We start from the raw sequence: 13,362 nt of genomic DNA, 5'->3' as shown, positions 1-13,362 counted from the left end.
CCAACACATTTACAGACATGTTTGTAGGAGCAAAATGTATTTATGATTGGTTTTGAAGTCAGTGGAAGTGTGTGATATTCAAGCAATACTATCATTAATCACAAAAATTATTTTTAATTTCATATAGTTATAGAAAAATTTCACTATTTGTTATACGAAAGATGGCTGCAATTCAGGAGTGATGTAAAACATCTGTTCTATATGCTTAATTCATAGTATATGTCCACAGACAGATACTGATCACTGTTGTGATGTATTTATGACAACAATTAGGAATCCAAGAGGAAGTAAAATAATTCAGATCCATGAGATTTTGTAATTTTCGGGGTTTAATTTTTATGTTTAGTAATAAATATAGCATTTTGTAGCATTTCTTTCTCTGAGCCAAAAAAGCTTTCTGCTAGTACAAAAAAAAAATTCATCTTAAAAGGAACATTTCTCCAGCTCTTGTTCTTGCTCTGGAATTGTGGGGTCAAGTGACTTAAGTCTTGTCTTTTTCACCTTGATATCACAGGAGGAAAAGAAGTGTTTTGCTCTGGGTAGTTTGTGTCACTGGTTACCAGATTACAAACATATCTTTATTTTCTCTTAGTCTTAGTTGCTTAATGTGTCAAATTAGTATCCTAATTTCAATAGCAATATTCCTTACTGCTAAAGCTATGTGATTTGATATTTGAAAAGAAGCCTTTTGAGTGGAAGGCACCATATATAATTTGGAGTGTTATTAAAATCATATCTGCAGGGAATAGTTCACACTTTCTTCCTAACAAGGAAATCAGCAACTGAATCATACCTATGTTGTTTCTCAGCTTTTCTTCCTGCCACATTTCAGAAGCTGACAGAATTATCCTTGTGACACAAGTGTGAAGTAAAGGTGACAAATACTATACAGAGTTTTAGAGGAGTTAACTCAAGATCAGTCACAGATATTCAATTGATGGTTCAAAATTGCCCTTCCTTCTCTTAGTCCCATGATCAATTCAAAAGAAACAAGTTTTCTTAAATACCAAACAGTATTTAGAAGTAAGCATTTTAAGTGAAGGCAAGCTCTAAATTTGTGAAGCTAAAACATGACCTTGATAGGGTGGAAATTTTTATGGGCTGTTGTTTGAACTCCTGATATTCACTAAAGCAAATTTCATCTTTATTTCTATGGGGAAGGCAAACTACTTTTCGTAGAAAAGGATCAAAATCATCAGAGTGGATATGCTATGTTAATGATAGGCGGTGGACAGTGAGGGTAGAAGAACTGATGGGACACTTATGGTTCAAAGAATTCAGCACTTTTCATTTATGCTGGAAAAAAATGTAAATTATGTCACCCTCACCTCCTAGTGCAAAGTTATCAGACAGACAATCAGTGACACTGCTGACATTAAAATGGCTGAAATGTTATTTACTTCTATTTATTTCTTTTGGAAATCTTACAATATCTTATTGCAAATGAAACAAAACCCCACATATAATGGTGTAAGAAGCAAAGGTTTGTCTGTAGTTTCAAAGCTGGATTATTGTTCTATCTCAAAGCTAATTGAAATCCAAGATGTTTGTATCAAAGCTGTAATGAGACACTGACAAATACCTTTCTGCCCCAGTGGAAATGTAATCTTTCTATTGAACATTTTGTCCTGGTAAGTTCCATCTGCAATAGGCACAGGCATTTTGCATTTGAATCAAGAAGGTCACTCCTTTGGATCAGATGATATAGTGTACACTCCACTTGCCTTTAGATGAAATTGATCCTTTACTGCATTGAACATAAGACTGTGCACCTAATTATCTTACTGTTTCATTTAAATTAATTTGGGATGCTAACACTACCACCTCTTTTTGATCTTTGCACATATCAGTGAGACAATTCTCTGAAAAGTCTTATTCCTTAGACAGGAATATTTAAAAAATATTCAGTTGCATTTCTTTGCTAAATAAACCAGAATAAAATCAATATTTAATTTATTGATATAATTTAGTATTTCATAACATCTCCCTCACTTTTGCAGCAGTAACACAATAGTTCTATGTATAATTACTCAAACTTGTTTGAGTAGTCTTCTTAATATATAGTAACTAAACTACATATTCAACATTTTGGTTGTTTTACTCATAAATAATGCCATTGACTATGGTGAAGAGAGGCAGCATAAAACTGAATGGCAGTTGCACTGTGTTCACTCTTCAGTGTTAAAACTTCCAATACCTTTGGAAATATGAGTTTTTTTGGTTTTTTAATACAAAGTAAATTGTACTGAGTGTATGTACAAAAGCATGTAGATTATTTTTACAAAAACAAAGGGAAGAAATCTCTAGCTATGGAGGGGCTACTGTGCAATGCATAAATAGCAGCTAGATCTCTGCAGGTTTGAACCTGTTCTTATTTAAATCAATGGAAATTTCACTGCTGGCTGCAGTAAATGCTGCATCAAAACCCCCAAAAATCAATTAAATGTGTTCTTAATAGGCTTTCATGCCTTTGAAAATCTTTCTCTAAATTACAGATCGAAACCAATCAATTAGGCCTTAGATTTCATTTTATTAAAATAAATCCCACATTATTGTGCAAAATTAAATACAGTGCTTAGATTTACTGGCTTTCATTTATCCAGAAAGATTAAGCAATATCTGTGATTGTCAAACCACCTTGTTTTATTTGTTAGAAAATGTAGGATTCGACAGAATGCTGATGTGACTCCGTGTGTTTTGAATTGCTTCTGCACTGCAAAGAACAGTGCTGGTACTAGGAAGTTGAGCAATGAGAAATTGCTCTGTCAGGACATTGACTAAAATTAATTTAAAATAGACTTTTTATGTGATATTGTAGCAATTGGAAATTCTGATTTAGTGTCTGCTAAGAAAATGTTGAAAATGCTTTTAGAAATTTCTTAACCAACTAAAGTTCAGTAATAGTGGATACCAAAAATATAATTATTAAGGAAGATTAAAGAGTATTTAGTGTAAAAAGACTATGGCTTGTTCTGATTTGTATTAATTTTGAATTTTTCATTGTCCACAGGAGATCCTGAAGAGTACATGGCATAAGCTGGCAGGTGGTACAGCAAAAGATTTGCATCAAGATAATTTCTCCATTTCTGCCATCCTCATCTGCTGTCATTCAGGTGCTATAACCTGTTTCCTTAAACAGCATTATTGTGAAGTGTATATTTATCTGTATCACCATGAGGTGATAACATGTGTGCTTCACTGTGCTCTATTTAACTAGAACATATTCATTTGAAATCTTAGATAGTTGTACTGCTTTTATGGGTTTAAAATTACAGCACTAACATCTATTTTGTGTTTTGTAATTTGCAATTAAGCTGTATTTTACCTAGATATGAGACAGCATATTTATTATCACAATTTTTATCTAAACTAAAATTATATAATATAGGTAACATAGCAATACTTCATATGGTATGCATGTTACCTTATGCATAATTCTTATAGTAAGGATACTGAGGTTGTAATTTATTTTATTTAATAAACTCAGATACTGAGTCAAGAAAAAGATGCTCCGAATACCTTAAAGCTGTTACAAAACCAGAGAGAATATAAACTTCAGAAGGAATTTCAAAATAGAAAAAAATTAAAAGTGGTGTTTGAGGGGTATTATAATTAGGAGGGAAAGTATTTTTTAAATAATAAAAATAAGGAACTACTGCATTTGATAAGTATTTAATGAAACCAACTGTATCTGTATATAGTTGAAAGTCTGATCCTCAGAAACTACTGAGTGGTTCTCTTCAAACTAAAAATGGGAAAAAATGTGACAGCCTGAGAACAAGCATGATAAGTATTGGTCTAGAGATAATTGCTTAGAAAAGTTATTTTAAGCTAATGAGAAGTTCATAAAAGAAAAGTGCCATTTCAACCAAATAAGTGTAATAATATCAGCTAATGTGGAAACACATTCTGGGAAGAAAAAATAAGCATTGCAAAGCCTGGAATGGCCAATATGGAATACAGAAATGTGTCCAAGTGAGTAAGCATCAAATGAAGGATTATCCCTACTTGTGGAGAATCCATTCCAGCAAGTAATTGAACCATGGACTACTGCATCTCAAATTTGTAGGACTCCCCAGAGAGCTAAAAGGGACTCTGCAGATTCTGTCATCAGTATGCCAAAAATCTCTGCTCTGTACTGTAGTGCTTAAAAGTAAGTGTTTCCCAGATTTCCATTTTTAAATGACTTCTTTCAGAATTCTGATCAAACCTTGGTGTTCTGAGTTTTTAAAGGTACAGTGAGGTTCTCTTTGTATTGTTTTGCATGTGAATGCAAGAAAGAAATTCTGATTAAGGTTCTAAAATTAGACCAAAAATGTTGTTATGCTCTGAAACAGCTTGAAAGGTAAACAGAATGCTATCAAGTGTGCAGGCTATCCACAGAAAAAGAGAGAGGATAAGCATTTAAGGAGAAATATTTTGTTCTGTACTTAGCTTGAAGTGAAAAGAGACTATGCCAAGCAAGTAACAGAAAGACAGCTAGGTGTACAAAACTAGGTGGCAGGGCACTGGGGAAGTGTGCAGGATGAGCTTCTGAGACTGCTGAATAAAGATGTTAGGTACAAATTAGAGCTGGTTTTGTAGTGAAGGGTCTGCCAAAACCATGATGCTAGAATATATTGATGCAGGAACATCCTATGTATATTACATATATCTCAAACAACTCCCAGAACATTGTGCTAGACCACACAACTATCTTTTACTAGGATGCCTGTTTTGTTTGGAAAAGGGTTGCATATGAGATTCTGTCTCTGAACTTGAGAGGTAATGTGATCTGTAGAATCAATACTTCACATTTTACTGTTTTTTTTTAACTTTGTCTTTTGTATTTTTCCTGCCACACATTCAGATGGAAAGCGTACTACATTGTGTTAGACTTCTCATACCATCAGGAAACCTGTGACACATTTTTAAATTTATTTTAGAAACTCAGTTCTCTCTTAAACACTGTTCATTGATTCATTTTGCAAGCTTTCTTAACTTGATTTTGATTTGATCCTTTGTAAACTGCATAAAGATAGTGGATTAGGGTTTATCATACACAAAATTATGTAGAATCAAGAGATTTTAGCAGGATCTGCCAGCAACCAGAACTGTGCAGCCAAGTCCAGTTAAGATATGGTTAAATAGTTTTTGCCAATCTTGAATAAAAAACACTGTTGTAAAACTGACAACAACAAGAAACATAAGCACATATTTAAGTCAATGAAAACTAATTGGATGAGCTCTCTGTGATCAAATTCAATGTGATTTGGTTGTATATCTGGAAAGGAAGCTTCATGTTTATGAAAGCTAGATTTCAGGTGACACTGCAATGAATTGAAACACATCTCTGCCAGTGCTTCTTGACCTAGTGAAATAGAAAGATTTTTCTTTTTGTTTGTTCTATAATAAATGGCTGAGTGTGTGTGTGTGATAACACTGTATAAACCGTATTGATTTGTGGAATGTTAAACACACTGTCTAGATAAGAGTTTTCCTTATTTCAAGCAACAAAGAAGTATTCATAATTTTATCTTTGGGTGGATTTACAGTCACTTCTGTAGGCTTGATCCCCCTAGACCTTCAGTGATAGAAATCAGTTGAAGTCAATCTATGTGAGCAAATCTATTCCAAAGAAGTCCTAAAGCCACCATGTATAGGGTAGTTTTATATTGTATTCTGTAGGAATAAATGTGAACTTGCTCTGTCTCTGTATTGAGCCTGCTGGACCCTGTTGGAACACAATGAACATGGTAACAGTTTGAGCTAGCAGAGGCAAACCCAAGGCTGGTTATAGCTCCGTGGAAGGGTGTACAGTGATGCTCTGTGAAATCGATTTTGTTAGGTGGGTTCTTTCATTTTGGGCAGAAGAATGAGCAGTCAAGCTGCTTGATATGCAGACTCCACATTTAGCTTCATAAAAAAATATAATTAATCATAATTATGAATATGTATATAGAAGGAAAACAGCTAGGAGTAGAGGATCCTTTAGTTATTAGATAAAAGCATAAAATCCAATCCATAAAATCATTCCAAAATGGAAGGCAGATTAATATATTATGTACTTCAGAAATTGTATTAATTATATTTTGGAACAATATATCTAGGGTAAGAGGAATATTCTATCCTATCTAAATTCTTTAATTGCCATTTTTCCTGTATTCTTATGCACAATATCTGATCTAGGAGTTATTAACTAAGACCTATGACTTTTGATTTGAAGCAGATCAGAATTGTTCACAGAGGCAGCACTTTACACTCTCTGATCTTCCTGGCAAGACTTCTTGCTCTGAATTTCATCTTTAGAAATCTCATTAGCCAGCCATGGGAAACAGGGAGGGAAGAAATAAGGCATTTCTTGTTCCCTCCTCATATAAGAGAAATTAAAGTCAAATATGTAAAGTCAAATAGTAAAAAAAAATTCTGAGTCTTTGAAACAAGGAAACTCTGTGTCAACACTCCACGCTAAAAGCAGGAGAGCAAAATGTAAAACCCTAAACCAAGTCTAAATTTGCCATGATTTGCAAAGAAAATAAACTCTTCTCGAAGGTAGATAAATGATAATGAGTGTACCATAGCCCTCATGGTAATATTGTAGTTTTGAATCAGGTTATTAGGTTTATCTTCAAATTAATTCTGTATTCAGGGGAGTCTCAATAGAGACTCCGTAGTCTCAGGAGTTCACTAAGATGTTGGGTGCTCAGGTAAACTTGTAAACTCCAGGAAGCTTGTCCATACACCCCAAATTTGATACTTTACTAAAACTTTCATTCAAGAGATACTGATATTAGAGGTAATCTTTAGCAAATGCAAAAATACTGAACAATTATTATCAGTGGCCCTAAGATGACACTTTATTTCAAGAAATGCCATTTGCGGATTTGCAGATGGTAACTCAGTATCTCAGATATGCTATTTGCTAGTAGCAGAGGCAGCACTGCAACAGGCATGACTTAACTTATAGGATCAGTTTTTGTTAAGTATTGAGTTCCATGACATAATCATAAATTTGCAATCAAAAAGTACGAGACCATAAAATCAGTTGTTGTAGTTGGAAAATCTGATTTAAGTGTCAGAATGAACTGTTGTTTATGTAACTAATTGAAGGAAAAGGCAACAAAATTAATTCTTACCTATTTTTCTGTTAAATAGATCTAGTTCAGGAACTCCAGGATATTTACCTCAGTAATATGATACTATCTTCCAGTTATTGAATTTAAACTTTTGGACCAAGTACATAATACTTGTTTTTCGTTCAATTACGGTATTAAATTCTATTTATTAGGTGTATATTATTTAATTAGAAAAATTACTGAAATGAACTAAAGTACCTGTTAATAATTACATTTGAAAACCTATACCCTCTCAGTGCCAAAATCCCTCTAACTGCCTTCTGCCCTCAGTATTTATTGTGTGCTTACTGTGGAGTCTCGCCTTGCTTGGGAAGTTCCCTGCATTTTGATGCAAACTTTTTCCAGTATCTCAAAAAATTGCATTTTCTGTGGTCACTGTGGGTTAACAGAAGACAACTGTCTGCCAACTGGATGTAAATGATTTCAAGTGCACAAGTCTGCCTTATAAGCAAAAATCTTTACCCATTTAAATGTCTAGAGAAGTTAATTAAAAACTGTAGAATGTGCAAAGGACTATACAGACAATTAATTGCTAAAATAATTGTAATGATGCACAATTCTACAATTGCCCTTTTCTCTCTGCTGAAGGACACTGTGAGAAGGCAAATCTCTGCCTGACAGATTCTGATGAGAGTTTTTGTTAATTACACTTAAATTACAAAGGGCACCACTTCTATATAAAAACTGTGCATTGCTTCCATTATAGTTGGACATTTGCATGAAACCACAAATAGTTTCCTTGCTTATCTGTGTTCCTGGCTTGAGACCAATTGCTTTCTTGCCTTTTACTAGTTGCAGCATAATCTAAAATAGAGGATGAATAAAATAATTGATCAAGACTATAGCTTCAGATATTATTGTCTACGTGCCCCACTCTGTCTTTCCCTTTTCTGCCTCTCCCTAGGGGAAAAGCAGTTATCTTCCTTATGCTAAATCCAGTTCCTATCCACAGCAATCATAAATCTTGGCATCAGTCTCACAGCAGAATAAAAAGTCAGATCAGCGGGAAGCTTCCACATAAGAGCAACAGGCAGCTCCAGGAGGAGGAAAAAAAAAAACTACATGAAAAAAATATTTTCAAACTCTTCAATTTATTTTCTTTCAAAAATAAAGGGTTCTACTCATTAGAAACCCTCAGGTTTTCTTGTCTTTTTAAAGATAATATGCCTTCAAAGAATGACAACTCATTATTCAGGCAGCCTTTCAAAGCCCTTTATTTCAAAGCTTATTTCTGAATAAACAAATATATAAAGAGAACAAATTGAAATTTCTGCTTTTCCTAGTGTTTTGCATAAAGGCTACACAAGCTGTCTTCTCTCAAAATGGCTCAGATCTGAAATTACAGAGTAACCAAAAATTGTTTTATGTATTTTATCTACAGACTGACTCTAAAGCCACAAAAATATTTTTAATTGAAAATTCAAAATTGTAGATCAAAACCCCAAGGTATTTTTTGTTACTGTTATTATTTGCTTAGGGATGTTTAAAATGTTTAGAGATAGGCAAAGGAGCACTAAGTATATTGAAAATAACTATCATAAACATGGCAACAATGTAATAAAACTGAGAGTCGGGTTTGTGATATAATTTGAACTTGTACTTATTGGGCTGATGTACAAAATGTCTTTGTAACCATTTATTACACATTTATTACATTCCAAAGAGTTTACTTCAGAGTGAATTAGTCCTTTAAGGCATTAGGAGGAACTGTCCTACTCGGACTAAAGTGAGCTACCCTCTCCAGGATGAAAAATTGATTAGGTTTTAAATCAGAGAAAATATACTGAGAAATATAAATATTTTGTTGCTAGAGCAGAGATTCAGGGAATCCAAAGATAGGAGTAAAATGTCTTCAGAAGAACTGGAGAAAGGAGTTTGGAATAAGAAGGAAATGTTAATTAGTGAATGAAGCACATGTACCTCAGTGGCTTGGAAAGCATAATGTTAGAAAGTGCAAAATAATACAATTTGTAGGAAAATGTGCAGAAATGAACTCTCACAGTATTGTAGGCACCTCTTCACTTAAGAAGACCAAGGCATTGCTGTGATGAGCTCAAACCATGTGTATGTTTCTTGATAGAGTTTCCTATAGCTAGTGTCTGAATTACAATTGAAAATAAAAAGAGGTTCAGAGCATGCAAGACTCCATGATGGCTGACTTAGGCTTACAAAGGAAGAAATCAAAAGCACTCCGTGTGTGATTCTGTGCCAGAGTATTTGACTTCATATTAAAAGCAGGTAAAAATGTAGTACAAGTGCAGTCAGAGACTGGAGTAACAGGGAACTCTCCTTTCCCTGAACTCAGCTAAAAACTCTGGAAGCAATTCTTACTTAAAGAACCCTTTTTTTCCAAGTGAAGTAACTCTGTGGAGGAGTTTTGAACAGTTGTTGTATGTGGGAATTGCTGACTGTCTGTATTGCCTGTCAATTTTCTTTCATTTATTTGAGGAGGAGAGCAGTGCTTAGGTCCATATGTAAACTCGTTTACTCAATAGTGCTTTTGGTTATACAGTTGCAGTCTCATGGATAGCCAAATTCTTCCTAGGCTTTTGCAGTGCCATCATCGGGTTTCTGCTGCTTGGTAGCAGAGAGGGGTTCATCCAAATCCATATATAACAAACAGCGCCTTCTTTTCGGAGCTGCAGAGTTTTTTTCCAGTCACTAGCTGCATAATTGTCAGTACAGACCAAAAAGCTAGGAAAACTTCTACTGCAGCATTTTGAGATCTGCTGTAGTTCTGTTTCACTAGGCTCTTACAACTTCTGCTTACAGTATGCAATAAAGTGAGGACAAGATTTATCTCTGATTTCACATTGCTGCAGATTTTTAAAAAAGTATACTTTTCTACATGGAAATGGATATTTCGTGCTGCTACTCTTGTTAGGTATGGAGACCTGTGAAATTATGGTATCATTCAGTATAATTGGAAATGCAGAAAGAAAAGGTGTTTTATTGTTGTTGAGCAAACATCTTTGTTCACTCCATGCACCTCATCCATTATTTTTTGATTATAACTAAAATATTAAGGCTTTTTAAGCAAAGTATTTCCATAAAATAATATGAAAAGAAGACATAGTTATAAATGGGGAAGCCACTGTCTGTCTACAGCAAATACTTCATGAAGACTGATCTACCCAGTTCACAGTACAGGCTGCAAGAACATTCCTGGCAGGGTGCAATGAGGAATGGCAGGCAGCAGGCAGGCACGAATTGCAGGAAATAGCAAGCAGGTTCAGCTGCTGCAGCAGGTTGGCAGTTATGCTGGAAAGTCAATCCACAGATCATAACCCAACCTACTGAGGGTCAGAGTCCTGTGGTGACTCAGGTGCAGGATGATGGGACCAGGCAGAAATCAGGCCAGGAAGTCAGGTCCAAGGGGATGCAGGCAAGCACTGGAACACCCAGGTGGAGCGGGGTTAAAGGCCCTGGACTCATGAGCAGGAGTGTGGGGGTTGAGGCTCCCAGGTGAGGCTGGTAAGGGCCATTTAGACTTATTATTATGTTCAGGGTCATTACTGTCCATTGGCAGTCTTGCATTTGAAACAGACTAAAATTATTACGGAGGCTATGCCTTAATGAACTTTTGTTCAAATTCCTCATTACCAATGCAGTAATCACAGCAATGAACCAGTCATATAAATTTTCTTATAAATTTGCTTTTAAACAGTCATGAAAAATTTTAATCTCCTTCTCTACATCTGATCAGAAATAGGAGCCAGACAATATTAGTGCTTCCATTGCCACAGTGATGTATGAGCTGTTCCTTAACTGCAACAGCAATTGCTATTTTTAACAAAAAGATCAAGCATTCAAGCTGAATTGCTAGGGTATTTTAAACTAATGTTTCTTCTAGATCCAATAGTCAGAACAATGTCCTGAAGAATCAGAATTACATGAATTTTGCCACTTTATTGACCTAAGCATGAATAGCAAGCTTTGTGAAAAACCACGGTGCCTTGTCTACATCAGTACTAGTAGGAGACACAATAACTTCTAGTGTAGACTGACAGAATGAGTAAGCAAGTAAGATCAAGCAATAGCAGTAGCATACAATGTAAAAAATAGCTTTCAGTAGTACTGAAACTAGTCTGTTCAATGGAATAGATCAGAAAACATCATCAGAAAACAAGCCAGTATCCACAAAGGATTAAATTATGAACAGAAGCTGTTAGCATGTATCTGATGGCAGAATGTACTTTTTTATTATTTGAAATTGGCACTCATGTTTACTTTTTAGGATCAATTTTTTTTTTTTTTTTTTTTTTTACTGCCAGGTCAAATGGTAAAAATTACTGGAAATTCCTGTTTTTTTCTTATTCATGCTACTTTCATATATTGTATATGAGCTTATCCCTAAACTTTCATGCTTTTCTGATCTTGTTGTGTCTTTTAACTAAGCTTGTATTTGCACAAAAGTTACAAACAGAAGTTTAAAAGCTCCAAAATGGAGCACAATTAAGATGAAGAAATGGGATGAAGAAATACTGTGTTCTGAGTGGGCCCTTAAAGAGAAGTAAATATATAAATTCGGACATGACTGTGCTTTTGTTTTGAGGCAGACTCATCATACTGTATCAGCTAAGAGTAAGGCTGGTCTTGCATCTGCCAAAGGCTGTTTTGGTAGTGCTTGCCACCTAGTGGATTACTGTTCGTGTACACAGATGAGCAGCATCATCTGCCACAAAAAAGACCATCACACTATTAATCACACTAATATTTTATTTTATCCTGCAGAATTTGAATACTACTCAATGGATTTATTTATTTTGTTGGAATGAAAAGCATGTGAAAATTGAACTACAAATTGCAAACATTTTCAAAACTTTTATCTGACAGCTGTATTTGCAACTATGACATGGCTTGGTGACCAGCAAAATATGGAATTTGAGAGCCAATGAGTAGTTGGTCTAAGTGGCCATGGACTCAGCTGTAAACTCAAGCCCCATGCTAACATATATTGGCTGAAGCTGTATTATGAGTACATTTGGTGAACATAACTGAGCTTGTTGTAATTTATACCCATTGTTTCTGCTTCTTCTGTAAGAGTTTGCTGGGGCCCTGTAATTTTTTTAGATTTCTGATTTGTATATAGGAGTAACTAAATTTTCTCAACATTACCTCTTCTCTTCTCTTAGCTGAATTGCCTGGAATAGTTGTCATCTACTCGAATTTCTACCTGATTAATAGTTTACCCCTCATTACTGCCCACTAGTCTTAGAGAGATAAGTTGCTCATATCATAACACAGTGTAAATACGTGTATTGTAAGTTACAAGAGTTCCATCCACTACTTAAAAAAAAAACCCACATTTTTCCACACAAATGTAGTCCTCCTGCCAAAATTTGATTCCCCTCTTTCAATTTTAAATACAGTTGAGCTTTTACTGAATTTTTAAATAATCACCATGTTTTAAAAACATGGACTATTTTACTAGAATCTTCCCCAACACATCCAGCTTACAGGGAACAGTTGAGGGAAGTCCTCAGCAACAGGGAATTGTCAGGTTTGAATGCAACAGGTTTTCTGCTACATTGATGTTTGTAATAATACTTTTTATTATTTCATGATGATGAAAATGTTGGAAAATTTTAGCCAACAGCTATATGGTATTCACAAATAATTTATGCTTTATACTTCCAGGAGAATTTCCAATTAAGCTTATTAAACTCAAGAATACCTTAATACTTAGTTGTTACCAGTATGTTCATATAGATGATTTTGCTTTTATAGCATTTTATGATAATTAACCAATTTATGAGTGACTTCATATGCAGATGTTGAATTGGGTAAGATTCCACAGAGTTTGTTCTTAGTCTGGCTGTTACTTAACTGAGGGTATTTCAGTCTTACAGTGCATTATGTTAGTGCATTATGTTACCATTATATATCAGAATCCTTGATCTTCCCATATTGGCAATCACATTCTCATGACAGGATAATTTTGGTTTGTTTTTCACCTGCCTCTAACAACTTCTGTGAGGAATTTATGTTATGATCAGAAGGTGAAATATGAATTGTTTATACAGTGAATTCTTTCACTTTCCATTAAGTACTATGTTCCTAAGACTACAAAGTACATAAATGTCATCATAACGCTCATCATAAATAGTTGAAATTAAGACATATTTAAGAAATTTTGTACAACTGTCCTCCTGTTTTCAAAAAGTAATTTATGAATAATTCAGTCTTTATCCCAATTTAGAAAGTTATATTTTAGTACCATAATAAAAATCTGTACTCAGTAGTA

Source organism: Lonchura striata, chromosome 7, assembly GCF_050655825.1.
Source record: "Lonchura striata isolate lonStrDom1 chromosome 7, ASM5065582v1, whole genome shotgun sequence".
NCBI classification, from domain to species: Eukaryota; Metazoa; Chordata; class Aves; order Passeriformes; family Estrildidae; genus Lonchura; species Lonchura striata.
This window is presented reverse-complemented; position numbering follows the sequence as displayed.